Source organism: Rattus norvegicus, chromosome 6 (genome assembly GCF_021556685.1).
Source record: "Rattus norvegicus strain SHRSP/BbbUtx chromosome 6, alternate assembly SHRSP_T2T, whole genome shotgun sequence".
Classification (NCBI taxonomy): domain Eukaryota; kingdom Metazoa; phylum Chordata; class Mammalia; order Rodentia; family Muridae; genus Rattus; species Rattus norvegicus.
In genome coordinates, this window is record NC_141539.1 from 93,236,574 (window position 1) to 93,249,367 (window position 12,794).

Consider the following 12,794-nt stretch of genomic DNA (forward strand, 5'->3'; position numbering starts at 1 on the left):
GATTAAGACAACTCCTTTAAAATAAAGCATTTAAAATAAAGCATTTAATTGATAGCTGGCTTACAGTTTCTGAGGTATAGTCCATTATCTTCATGCTGGATAATCATGGCAGCTGGCACCTCAGATATGGTGTTAGAAAGCAGTTAAGAATTATGTCCTACTAGATAAGAGAGCGAGACAAAGAAACTGGTTTTGGGCATGAGTTTTTGAAACCTCAAAGCCCACCCCTACTCCGACAAGTTCACACTTCCTCTTTCTTCTAATCCTATCAAAGAGTTCCACTTCTTGATGGCTAAGCATTCAAAAATATGAGCCTGTGGGGGCCATTCTTATTCAGACCACTATACCCCTAGGCAAAGATATCTATGCAGATATAGTTTATGTGAACCCTGCAAAATTGCCATAGTATTAGTGAGAGCTGAAATTGGAGCTGTTCCATTCATATACTGAACTCATTGTGTGCAATAAAATGCAGATTATAGTGACTATATGGAGCAAGATTTAAAGAAAAAAAGGAAGTGTCTTACCACATAAAAGCAAAAATATTGTATATACACATTTGGAACACTAAAGTTCCCTCAGTCCTTCTTCTGATACAATACGTGGTTTAATCTTACAACTGAGACATGGGTCTCAGAACAGCAGCATCACCTGGGAACTTCTGGAAATACACATCACAGACCTTACTCAATGTCCTTACTGTAATGATTCAGTCTACAGTTTGACTCTGATTCATACTTTAAAGTACTTACTGGAAACCCTTTACATTTTGCAAGATCCCATAATGCACTAGTAGTAGATAATCCTCAGTAGGACCTAGGATCAAACCATTGCTGGTATTACACATTAATACTAGTAGCATGACAGGGTACATTATTCTAGCTTTGATTCATACTAACTACATTATGAACATGGGCAAAGATGAGAAACTCAAAACTCTATTGAGTTTGCAAACTCTTCCTCATGGTACATACACTTCATACATACATTTCAATAGCTGTGCATGAAGATCTCCATACTAGTGTTCAAAACGTGTGAAAGAACCACCATGAGTCAGAAGAGGAATGCTATTACCTTCAGGGCTATCACTCAAATGTTTAGTCTCTACCCAGGCAAATATCACTGCTGATATTTGCACACCCAGCTTCCCATAAAGTACTGAACATTGTAGCACAAATAGGCGAACATGAAATTAATGAGAAATTAACCGTAATCCTGTTTAGTTCTCTTTTAGACAAAAAATAAAAGTGTGCTCGATTGAAATCCAGCTTTCACAGCTGATTAACCTTTCTCCTCTTGACAAACAGCAATGGTGTTTGAAGCCTCCAGAGCATGATTATTTAACTCCCCCCAAAGGTCACTATTCAAAACCTCATGGTCTGCCCAGATCTATGGGATTATGTGGAGCACAAAGTGTCATAATAATGCCTGACCTAGCTCTATAGGTCACAACAGAACACACTGGATTGATGAACTTTCTAGGGGTACCATTCCCTGTAACCTACATCAGTGACCCAGAAGAACAGGGCTGAGTCTTCTGGGGAAAGATCAGACTGGAAACAATAACCAGAGGCCTGTGTTGGCCTGAGTATGGAATGTCTTACCTGCTGTGCTAAATCATATATTTATCTAGGTAGTGAAAATGTGTTCCTTTAGGACCCAGTGCCTCAGTACGTTTGGACTGTGCTTTGCCTGGATGCCCAGTCATGGTCAGACAGAAGCTGCAGTTGTTCATTATGGATTATGTGTACACATCTCAGCAAGGGAGTATCCATCTCTGTCCTTCCTATCAGACATCACAAGGTTAACATGGCATATGCTACCTGGGTACTAATCGTGTGTGGAAACTGCTGCTGAGCAGAGCAGGGCGGAGAGGTATATGGGTAACTGAGAAAGTGCATTCCCTTGCTGGAATATGCATGCAAAGAGGATCAATAGACTGAGATGCATATCCTTGCAATTTCAGGTGAAAGAGGGTGACAGCTTGCATCCTTCCTGGGACACAATCAGTATTCACACTACTCTCATCTCAAAGTCTTGTGCTCCAGGTGCTTTTAACCACCTATAGTCCAGGGGAATTTCGGTTCCTAAAAGAAAGAGCTTTAAGAATAGTATTCTTTGGGCTTTTCCGTGCAGAGGGAAAGAGATTACCATAAAAAGGCAGAGGCCATTAGAGTGTCATGCACGGAGAGCATGCTTTTGCTTTTATCCCTATTAGTGGTGACATGGCAAGAAGATGAGAACTTCTGCAGGAAAATACTCATAGCTGGAGTTTAGATCTCTTCTACATCCCACTTTGTTTTTCGTGTAAAGCCCTTTAAGGAAAATGCCTTTTGAGTTTTGTTATATAATCAGCATACAAAAAGGTTAGAATGTTCTTCATGTCTCCATAACTAAGGACCGTCCCCTCATTTTCCTTCTAGGACAAAATACAGTGTCTTCTAAGCAACTGTCTAGTTCATTCAGTGCGCTCTCTCTCACACATGCTCTCACTTTTGTTCTAATTCTCCCAGGGTACATTTTGGGTTGCAGACAGAGAGAAGTACGGAGAATAAATACATGACATATTGTGTACTGTTGAATACCTTGTGTACATTTATGGAGCACCATGCGATGTGGTGAAACCTACATACTATAGAGTGATTGATTACATTAAACTATGGAGTATGTCTAGTACCTCACACATGTCTCTTACTGCCTTTTATTGTCGTCATGGCTCCTGGCTCTAGCTTATTGCAGGCAGGACCATTGCTTCCTGATGTGAGAAATTATGTTGGTTGTGTAGGTACATTCTAGCCATTTCAGGGAAGGACAGAGTAAGTATGGTCAAAGAAATCCCTCTGGTGGTTCATTAGACTAAATTGGACAACTTTGAGAGGCTTATATCCTTGAAAAGCCCACTGAGTACTCCTATTATCTCATTCTGGTAACCTATTGGGCATATAATTTATCTAAGAGTCTCATAATGTTTCTGTTTTACATTCTGGGGAAAACGCACTGCTCTCTAATGCCTTTAATTCACCTGATGTACCAAAGCCTGTGCCTGCAACAAGGCTTTCCATAATCAGAGGAGCTGAGCCTTTTCTAGGGACTTCAGTCATGTCCTCCTCCAATTATTTCACCTTCTCTGACCACGAAAACAGTGTTTACTTCATCAGGAATGCACCTCACCATAGCCACTATGGTGCACATGCTGTTTTTCCATCTCTCGTGCTTCAGGGCTTGTTATGTAAAGTCATGCTTTGGGAAATCCATGAAACAAAATTGTTTTGTGACTTAAGTCCCTGGCTCTTTCAATTGAAAATCTGAAACTTTCTTTTCACTTCTAATCATTAACTTTTAATTTTTCTCAATAATGTTTAAATTTTTGATTAAAATTCCTCCCCTTTCTTTTTTCTCTCCAACCCTTCCCATGTCCTCTCCCTCTAATGCTCCATGGTGGTCCCTCTTGATTCCTCTGTAATTCACAGCCTATTTTCCTTTAATTATTGATATAAATATATACACGCACATATATACTAGATAAACACTTAAATAAATACAATCTTTAGCGTTTGTATTATTGTTTTGAGGGATTTCCATTTAGTACTGAATAACCAATTAGGCCTTCATCCCTGAAAAGACTAATTCTTCCTTTCTTGAGTTCCTTAGTTGGCTGTAGTTCTTTGTCTTGGCATGGGACCCCCTGGGATTTCCATTCCACATTAGTGTGTCTATTAGGAGTATCATCGTTTTAGTCTCCTTTAGGTAGGCATATTGTTGCAGTATGGTAGGTGTAACTTCTCTGTCATTCTGGAAGAGACGATCTCAAAGCCAACTCCCCAGTCCTTTGGCTCTTTCCAAAACATTCCTTGAGCCTTAGGAACAGAAGTTGTGCTATTGATGTATCTGGTGGGTTTAGACAGCTTACCATCAGATGTTTTCTGTATTTTGACCAGTTGTGACTTTGAGTTATAGCCTTCATTTGCTGCAAAGGAGATGTTTTTTTGTTGTTGGTTTTGTTTTGTTTTGTTTTTTTTATGAAGGGTGAGAGCTACATTTCTTTGTGGCATAAGGATAAATATTTATAATGCAGTTAGAAACTCTGCCAGTCTAGTAAAGGGGTGATAGCGGACTTTCTTCTAAGATTCACGACCTCACTAAACCCAGACTTCTAGTACCAGATTTCCCTCCTGTTGAGTGGGCCTTAAATCCAATTAGATAGCCGTTGGTTACTAACAAGCTATGAGTGCCTTTATAGTACCTTTAGGAATATCTTGCCACGTTGGCCATTTTTGTGGTTCTTAAGCAACACTGTCTAGTAAGACTATTGGCTGCTTCTCCCTTTGGCATCCTTTACAGCACCTTCTGGTACTATGAAAGCTAGCCCTCAAGGACTATGCTTTCAGCTCAGATCCAGCCCAAACTGACTCCTGGGTGTGCACTTCACATTATCTTTAGCACCAGGGATTTGTATTTAATCCCTGGGAGACAACCAAGGGCAACAGCAATGGCCTCCATGGTTTTGGGATTCCCTTGAACTACCCTGATCTACAACTCAAAAGGAGGTTCCTTAAACCTAGTATTGGATTTTTGTTAAATGCTCTATGGCTCTTGAAGGAGTTACTGCCAGCCCAAGTGTGGATATATTTACACACACACTTAGATGTGTTCCACATAATTTTGGGTAAATATAAAATAATACACTTACAGCCTTTTCAAGCATCCTTAGTGATCTTTATTTCTCCTCCTACCTTCTCTCCAGTTAATCTCCTTCCTCTCTGCTTCCCAATTAAAGTGGCCCTTCCCATTTTACTATGTTCTATATCCCATTTCATATCACCCTGTATTCTGCTGTTCCCCTCTCTAGAAGCCCCCAATATATTTTCATAACATTTTGGTTTAAGATTCTTATCTCTGACATAGAAATGGAAAAGTATATACAATAGCTCAAAGGCCAAGCTTTTTACTTTACACTTTTAGTTCTGTATCTTCCATGTATGGCAAAGCAAAATAGACAACATTCACTGCAATTTCAGTGAAGAGACAGAAAGAACTGAGAACATTTTAATATCAAAGAATTACCCTGATATACACTGCCCCTTTGACTGGAAACATTGAAAACAGCTTGTACATTTTACTGGTATTGTAGGAACCTTCTTGTCCTGAGTGACAACCCTTCTATGCAAGTGCTTCCTGATTCCTCTGGCCTCTGCGTCCTCCATCACAGTCTAAGCCTTCACTTCTATGTTTATGTCCACTTCCAACACTTCCTTTGCCTGTTTTTCAGTTTGTAAAAAAAATTTGCCTACTTTGAGTTGGGAAACTGGATAATTAAGCTTGTTAAAAATATTGTCTTAGAAAATTCATTAAAGCCTTGGCCCTAGGGGTTAAATGCATGCTTTTTTAACCATGATGTTAACCTTCAAAGATACTTTTTTATTATTTCTGACTATGGATTGCTTTCTCAAGGATGGAGGGTGTGTGTGTGTGTGTGTGTGTGTGTGTGTGTGTGTGTGTGTGTGTGTATGGAGTGTCCGTATTATGAGTATGGTTGTTCTTACCCTTACTCCCTGGGAAATGGGTTCCAGCTCCTTCATCCTGTTCATGTCTATGCACTCATCTTTCAAAGCAGACTTTCAATCCTGTTCTTGCTTTCTTGCTTGTTTGTTTGTTTGTTCCCATGTAGGAACCAGGATCTTTAGTACAGCTTAGACTTTGTTTACAACTTCCTGGTTACAACACTGAAGAAGACCGGTGAGAACAAGAACACCTCTGTTGATGCTGGCCCAGGACTTCAGGTTTTTCATACCAACTTGCTTTTTACAAGTATTTTTACAGAACAATCTTCTCTTCCATTTTGTCAGCTTTTTGTCTTACTTTATTAACCAGTTGAGAGTTAGATGTCCCAGGGGATCCTTATCAACATGAATCTCTCCATCCTTGCTACCAAAATGGTTCTTCTACTGCCAGCGTGGTAATGGCATCCATGGCGGGCTGAATGTTCCCCGTAGCAGATGTCAGGATACCAGCACACATGCAGACTTATCAGCACGCCTCCTGAGCATGTCCTTGGAGGTGGCACAGCAAAGTTGAAGAGATGGATTCCAAGAGCTCACGTGGTAGACTGCAATGTGTTTCTTACTGTTTGTAACATCATCACCTTTCTGCAGAACCTCGATGATTTCTTGTTCCACATAGTATAGGTCTCTGAACTCAATATGTAGGATAGGACATGTTTGTCATTTCATTGTCATTTGCCATGTTGGATAAAGAACCAACGATTTCTGAAATAACTATATGCTTCCCATGCTTGATATCATCATTCAAATGTCACAAGTAAAACTGATTAAGAGTACTGGGCCACTAGTCATCTTTTCAACAGACTTCTTCACTGTTCCCATAGATACTTTTCTGCTCTTGGGTGTACATGCCACAGGAAGTAGATGGCAATAAGCACAACATCATATTTGGGGCCAGGTATACCACTGGGTGCTGGACGCCTTCAATGAGTCCTGATTGAAGTTCTGCTAGAGTGCATGGGTTAAAAAAAAGTTCAAGACTACTTTACTTAACTTTGTGCTTAATTTGGGGCCATTGGAGTCAGAGTCTGCTTCATTTCATCCATAATGAGCTCTAGTTTTCTGGATGGACCTCCTGTACTATGTCTAGAATTGGGTGATCTGATGTTTTGTAACGCTGGAGTGTGTTCCCATAGAGTTCCCATGTCAGAACATTCCTCTAGTCCCAACTGGCTTAATCACTATAAACATACTACACAAAGACTAGTGTCCCCCTGTGTCTCGCCATCTTCATCATGCCATCTGTGGTTTACTGCTACATAGTACATTTTTTAAACACTATTTTTGGAATATTTCGTTTTATTTAATTCATCGAAATCTTACAATTCTTCAAAAGCCTGCATCCTCTGCTCTCTGTTGTCATACTGAATGCAGTGCAGAATAGCACACACGGAGTCATCAGCAAAGACATAGTTTTGGTTTCCCCTTGACTCAAATTCACGTCAATCTTCAACCTCACTTTCTTTTCCCTTGTCACAACTTTTGGCTCTCAAATCTGTTGGCTCAAACTGAGATGTCATAGTTAGTCTTATCCTGAGCTCCTGTTTCAGCTCTTACTTTCTTGTTTTGAAACTGTCCTATATGGGGTTCTTGGCTGTCGATCAATCTCCTTTGTTTAGTGTCTGGCTGGAATGTTCTGTTGTTGAATTTATTTGCCTCCTGTCATTTGTCCTTAGTCCCTTTGCCCTCCTGTGGCTTGTGCTTGAATTGTTCCATGCCCTTGTTGACCGGCTTTGTGGCATCTTTCTCAGAAGTTCCAATATAAAATTTTCGACTCACCTTTCTTAACAGTTTTCCTTGGAATGTCTTTGAAGAGCATCAAATGTTTATATGAAATACATTCTCTTCTTGTGAGGTCTCCCGACTTTCTTGTAATTTTTTTCCATTTGACCTATATCATAGCACATTTCACACATGGAGCAGAAGTAAATAGAGCTAATTCATTCATTCCTTTACAAAAAAGAATGTCTACACACTTAGTACTGGACTAATAAATTAATACTGGTCTTCCATGTATTATTACCAAGTAAAGTATAACACAAAATTTAGCAGCTTAAAAGAATAAAAATTATTATCACATTGTCTCTGTGAATCAGGAATCTTAGTATTTCCCTTATTGATTTATAGTCCAATGGAGAACATGATTTAATAAATTCTCAGTTATGTTGTACCGTAATGAGTATTGTCCATAAGTAGACCCAGACAGAGAGAAGTAGGACTGGGCATGTGCGCTGAATGTTCATAGAATGTCTAGGAGGTTCTCCGGGGCAAGGCCAGTAGCCTTAGTGAGAGTGTGGCAGTGATGAACACCAGACTCTCATATGCTGAGAACAGGGAGTGTGATAGACCAAGGCACCAGAGTCATTGCCCTACAACCCATCACCACGTTTGAACCAAGCCATGGTTCCTAACTACTAGTTATCTGGGCACTAAGGTTATATGAGAAGTATTACCAGGTGATGTGGGTACCACCAGAAGACAAGTTTGATAAAGACTCCCTGGTGTGCCCGCCACACTCTTCTTAGGACTAGTTGAAGTCAAACATGCTTCTACCTGATCCATGCTTCTGTCTCCCCTTTCTTTTACTTGAGATTTGACCTACAGATGTCCAGCAGCTCTCATTCTCAGCCAGCTTTCTTCCTATTTTTTTTCACAGATATCTTCTCTGACAAATTCATTACATAGTTAATCTAGACTTGGAGTTCACTTACCAGTGAATCTGGACTAACACAAGGAAACAAAAACCTTTTACTGAAGCCAATTTACTAAGAGAAGACAGTAAATAGTTCTACTAAGGATCCATGTTGGAGTGGAAGGATTTGTGGATGTATCACCACTTAAGCAATATATAATCCTTTCCCTGTATCCATGTTTCTCTTGGATGATTCCAACAGAGTACCCTTCATTACCCTTACTTATAACACAACATGACAGACTTTTTCTAGATAATCAACATCTAAGTAGATGTTTATGATAACTATAGATTAGAAAACTTCATATATAGATATAGATATAGATTTATAGATATAGATAGATAGATATGTATATAGATATATATGAAGCATAATTATTAAAAATGTTAAAATATTAGTGTTATAACAAATTAGTACATATATTAACATGACAATTGACATGATACATCAATATAACCACTCATCATTTAATGGCAAAATATTCTCTAAGAGATGTATCACTGAGTGACTTGTCATATGTGTTGGAATTCAGATCCTAGATAAATGGTTAAGAAGCATAGTTTTCAAATCAAAGTGGACCTGGTCTCCAGGTTTTCCCAGTATCCCTTAGTCTCTGCCAATTACTGGGCATGGCTGGTATACCCAGCCCTCTTTCCTGAACTTTCTAGCCCAGGGGCTAGACTTCCCTTCCCCTAGAAAGTCTTTCCTATATAATCCATACATTTTTGGTCTCCTCTCTCTTTCTCCCTTTCTGCATTTTCTCTCTGTGTTTGCATGTGTATGTTCTTTCTCTTTGTTTCTTCTTTCACTGCTGTGTTTCCCTCCTCATAGTGACTTCCCTGGCCTCATTCCTTGGGACTAGTGAACCCACCCAAAATTGGCTTCCCAGAAATTTGCCTTTATATACTTCAATTTGGCTTGATTTGTTTCTTTTCACCAGTGGAGAATAACTTATTAATATGTAAATATTATGGGGTGTGCTTACACAAATATAAACATCTTTGGTCAATCACTTAGCATAGTCTCTGGTGCAATGAAAGGATGTGCCAATTGGAAATATGCAATTTGTAGTGTAGGGAGGTGATATTATTGTAAAAATTTGAATTTGTACTTCAACATTTCTTTTGACTAATTTTGAGAAATGTCTGTGCAGACATATTGCCCGCTTCTAACCGTAGGACACCATATGTTCTTGCTAATGTGTTTCCATGTTCCTTCTATTTTGGCTATCAACCCCTTTTCAGTCCTACAGCTTATGAGACTACTTTCCATTTGGTATGACATCGCTTTACTCCATCAATTATTTCTTTTGCTACACAAGAGCCCTTTAACTTGATAAAATACCATTTGTCTACTTTTGCTTTGTTTCCTATACTCTTTTGTGGTCTGTGCCAAAATGATTACCCTTGCCAACATCCTGAGTCATTTCTTGTTTTTTTTTTCAATAGTTTTATCTTCCATGAGTCTTTATTTTCTTTTTCTACTGGATTTTTTATTTACATATCAAATGTTATTCCCTTTCCTGGGTTTCCCATCCATAAGTCCCCTATCCCATCCCTCCTCCCCCTTCTTCTACAAGGGTGTTCCCCCTCCCCAACCACTCCCTTCCTGCCTTGACAATGGGGGATCCAACTTTGGCAGGATCCATGGATTCTCTTCCCATTAGTAGCCAATAAGGCCATCCTCTACTACATGTGCAACTGGAGCCATGAGTCTGTCTGTGGGTAGTCTTTGGGTAGTGGTTTAGTCTCTTGGAGCTCTGATTGGATGGGATTGTTGTTCTTCCTATGGGGTTACAAGCCCCTTCAGCTCCTTCAGTCCTTTCTCTAACTCCTCCAATGGGGACCCCATTCTCAGTTCAATGGTTTGATGCTTCATTCCTTCTTAAAAGAGGGGATAAAAATATTCATAGGAGGAGATATGGAGACAAAGTTTGGAGCAGAGGCTGAAGGAGCGGTCATTCAGAGCCTGCCCCATCTAGGGATTCAGCCCATATATTTACTCTTCTTTCAGTTGAATTTTGTAACTAAGGAAAAGGGGGAGTCTAGTTTTACTGTTCTGCAGATATCCTACACCTGTGCAATGCCCAGTGAAAAGACTGCCCTTCATTTAATGAATTTCCATAGTATCTTCTGAGCTCTCTAGTAATTCAGATGAGTGTTTTAAAGCCCAAACCTTGGTGGGTTGATCAGTTCCATTTAGAAGTAAAGTAACATATTTCTTATCGGTACCAAAGATTATGCACTATTCATAATGGTATCTATTAGACTTTCATACAATTGAGAGAAGTGAATATTACCACACATGTGAGACTAACACATTGCACTAGATCTTATGACACCTATGATAACACTAAACAATGGGAGTATTTCAGTTCTCTTATAGCATTACAGGACCATTATTGTTCATGTGACCCCTAGTTGACAGATACATTGTTACACAGAGCAAGACTTTTTAGTCAAACTAGTAACATTAGAGCTTATGCTAGGTGATTATTCCATTAGTTCTCTTTGCTTTCTTGTTTTCTTTTGGTGCACACAAACACAGGATAAGAATAGAAGCATTCTATAATTAGTCCCAGTAGATGGCATGAATAGAACTCTCATGGGTACTAACCCTAGCTGAGATAGAATGGTTTTTATCTCCCTACAATGAGGGGGATAATTTGTCTATAAATGGCAAAAAATGTCACTCCTGTAATGTGGGGATTCATAAAGTCTATGTGAGGAGAGAAGGACATGTCTTAAATCTCATTCAGGGGCTTGTGTTTTTAGAGCGGGAGAGCGCGGTGTCCAGAATCCCGGCTTGGAGCGGTGGTGAGGCAGCTGAGCAGCTTCTCTGAGCTGAGGCTCAGGGCCACTCCAGGGGCCTAGATGCAATCTTAGCAGACTGCTGTGTTCCGCCGGCCCCCACCATGCATCATCAGTCTGTTCTGCACAGGGGCTACTTTCACCCACTGCTTCGGGCCTGGCAAGACCACCGCCTCCACCGTCAGTACCACCAACCTCATCTATCCCATCTTTAACACGGATATCCCTGATGATGTCCAGCCCATTGCCAGCCTCCCGGGAGTGGCCAGGTATGGCCTAAACCAGCTAGAGGAGATGCTGAGATCTCTGGTGGAAGCTGGCCTGCGCTGTGTCCTGATCTTTGGCGTCCCCAGCAGAGTTCCCAAGGATGAACAGGGCTCTCTGCAGCTGACTCAGAGGACTCCCCAACTATTGAGGCTGTCTGTCTGCTGAGGAAGACCTTCCCTACCCTCCTAGTGGCCTGTGATGTCTGCTTGTGCCCCTACACCTCCCATGGCCACTGTGGCCTCCTGAGTGAAAATGGAGCGTTCCTAGCAGAGGAAAGCTGACAGCGGTTGGCAGAGGTGGCACTGGCCTATGCCAAGGAAGGCTGTCAGGTTGTAGCTCCATCAGATATGATGGATGGACGAGTTGAAGCCATCAAGGCTACCCTGCTAAAACATGGACTTGGCAACAGGGTCTCTGTGATGAGCTATAGTGCCAAATTTGCCTCCTGTTTCTATGGTCCTTTCCATGATACAGCTCAGTCAAGCCCAGCTTTTGGAGACCGACGCTGTTATCAGCTGCCTCCTGGAGCCGGTGGCCAGGCCCTCTGAGCAGTGGCCTGGGACATTCAAGAGGGAGCTGACATAATCATGGTGAATCCGGGATTGCCCTACCTGGATATGGTGCAGGAGGTAAAGGACAAGCACCCCTCGCTCCCTCTCGCAGTATACCAGGTGTCTGAAGAGTTTGCCATGTGTGGCAGGGAGCCAAGGCTGGGGCCTTTGATCTCAGTACTGCTGTACTAGAGTCCATGACAGCCTTCCGCAGAGCCGGTGCCGACATTATCATCACCTACTATGCACCCCAGCTGTTGAAGTGGCTGAAGGAAGAGTGAAGGAAAGTGAAGGACTTGGTCTTGACAGAGCGCTCCCTGGGCCTTACAGAAGGGAAAAAGTAAACGCGCTGTTAGAACCGAAAAAACAAACAAACAAACAAACAAACAAACAAAAACCCTCTTTCAGAATCAAGGAAATCTCAACCCAATAGGTCACAAAGTCATAATTACAAGAGTGAAGAGTTCTAGTCATCTGGGTTCCTGCCCTTCAGGATCAGCAGGAATAGAGATGTAACTTTACAAGTCTTGAAGAAGTAGACTACATCTTATGTACATGAAACACCACATATTTCTAGAAAAATGAGAACTGAGGCATAAGACACCACAACAGAAAACACTGTGTTACTGTCATGCTGTGATCATGCATGTCCAAACCAGGCTGGATAGCAGTGAAATTTCATCTCACAAATACCTATGTTATCTCCTTTGTCGAAGACATTCTTAAACTCTGTGCACATGACCGATAAATATACACACGCCTTGTTTCTGTCAAATCAGTTTCTAGGCATTCTTACATGCTCATCATCACTCTCTCTTGTCACCAGGTTTGGGTTGACTCAGAAAGGGTCAGAAAAGCAAAGAAAGAAAGAAGGAAGGAAGGAAGGAAGGAAGGAAGGAAGGAAGGAAGAAA

The 12,794-nt window shown here is 40.9% G+C and overlaps 1 pseudogene; it reads left to right on the forward strand.

Annotated features, from left to right (window-relative positions):
• Positions 1-11,168: 11,168 nt before the first annotated feature.
• Alad-ps1 (aminolevulinate dehydratase, pseudogene 1) lies at positions 11,169-12,188 on the forward strand (annotated as a pseudogene).
• The last annotated feature ends 606 nt before the right edge of the window (positions 12,189-12,794 follow it).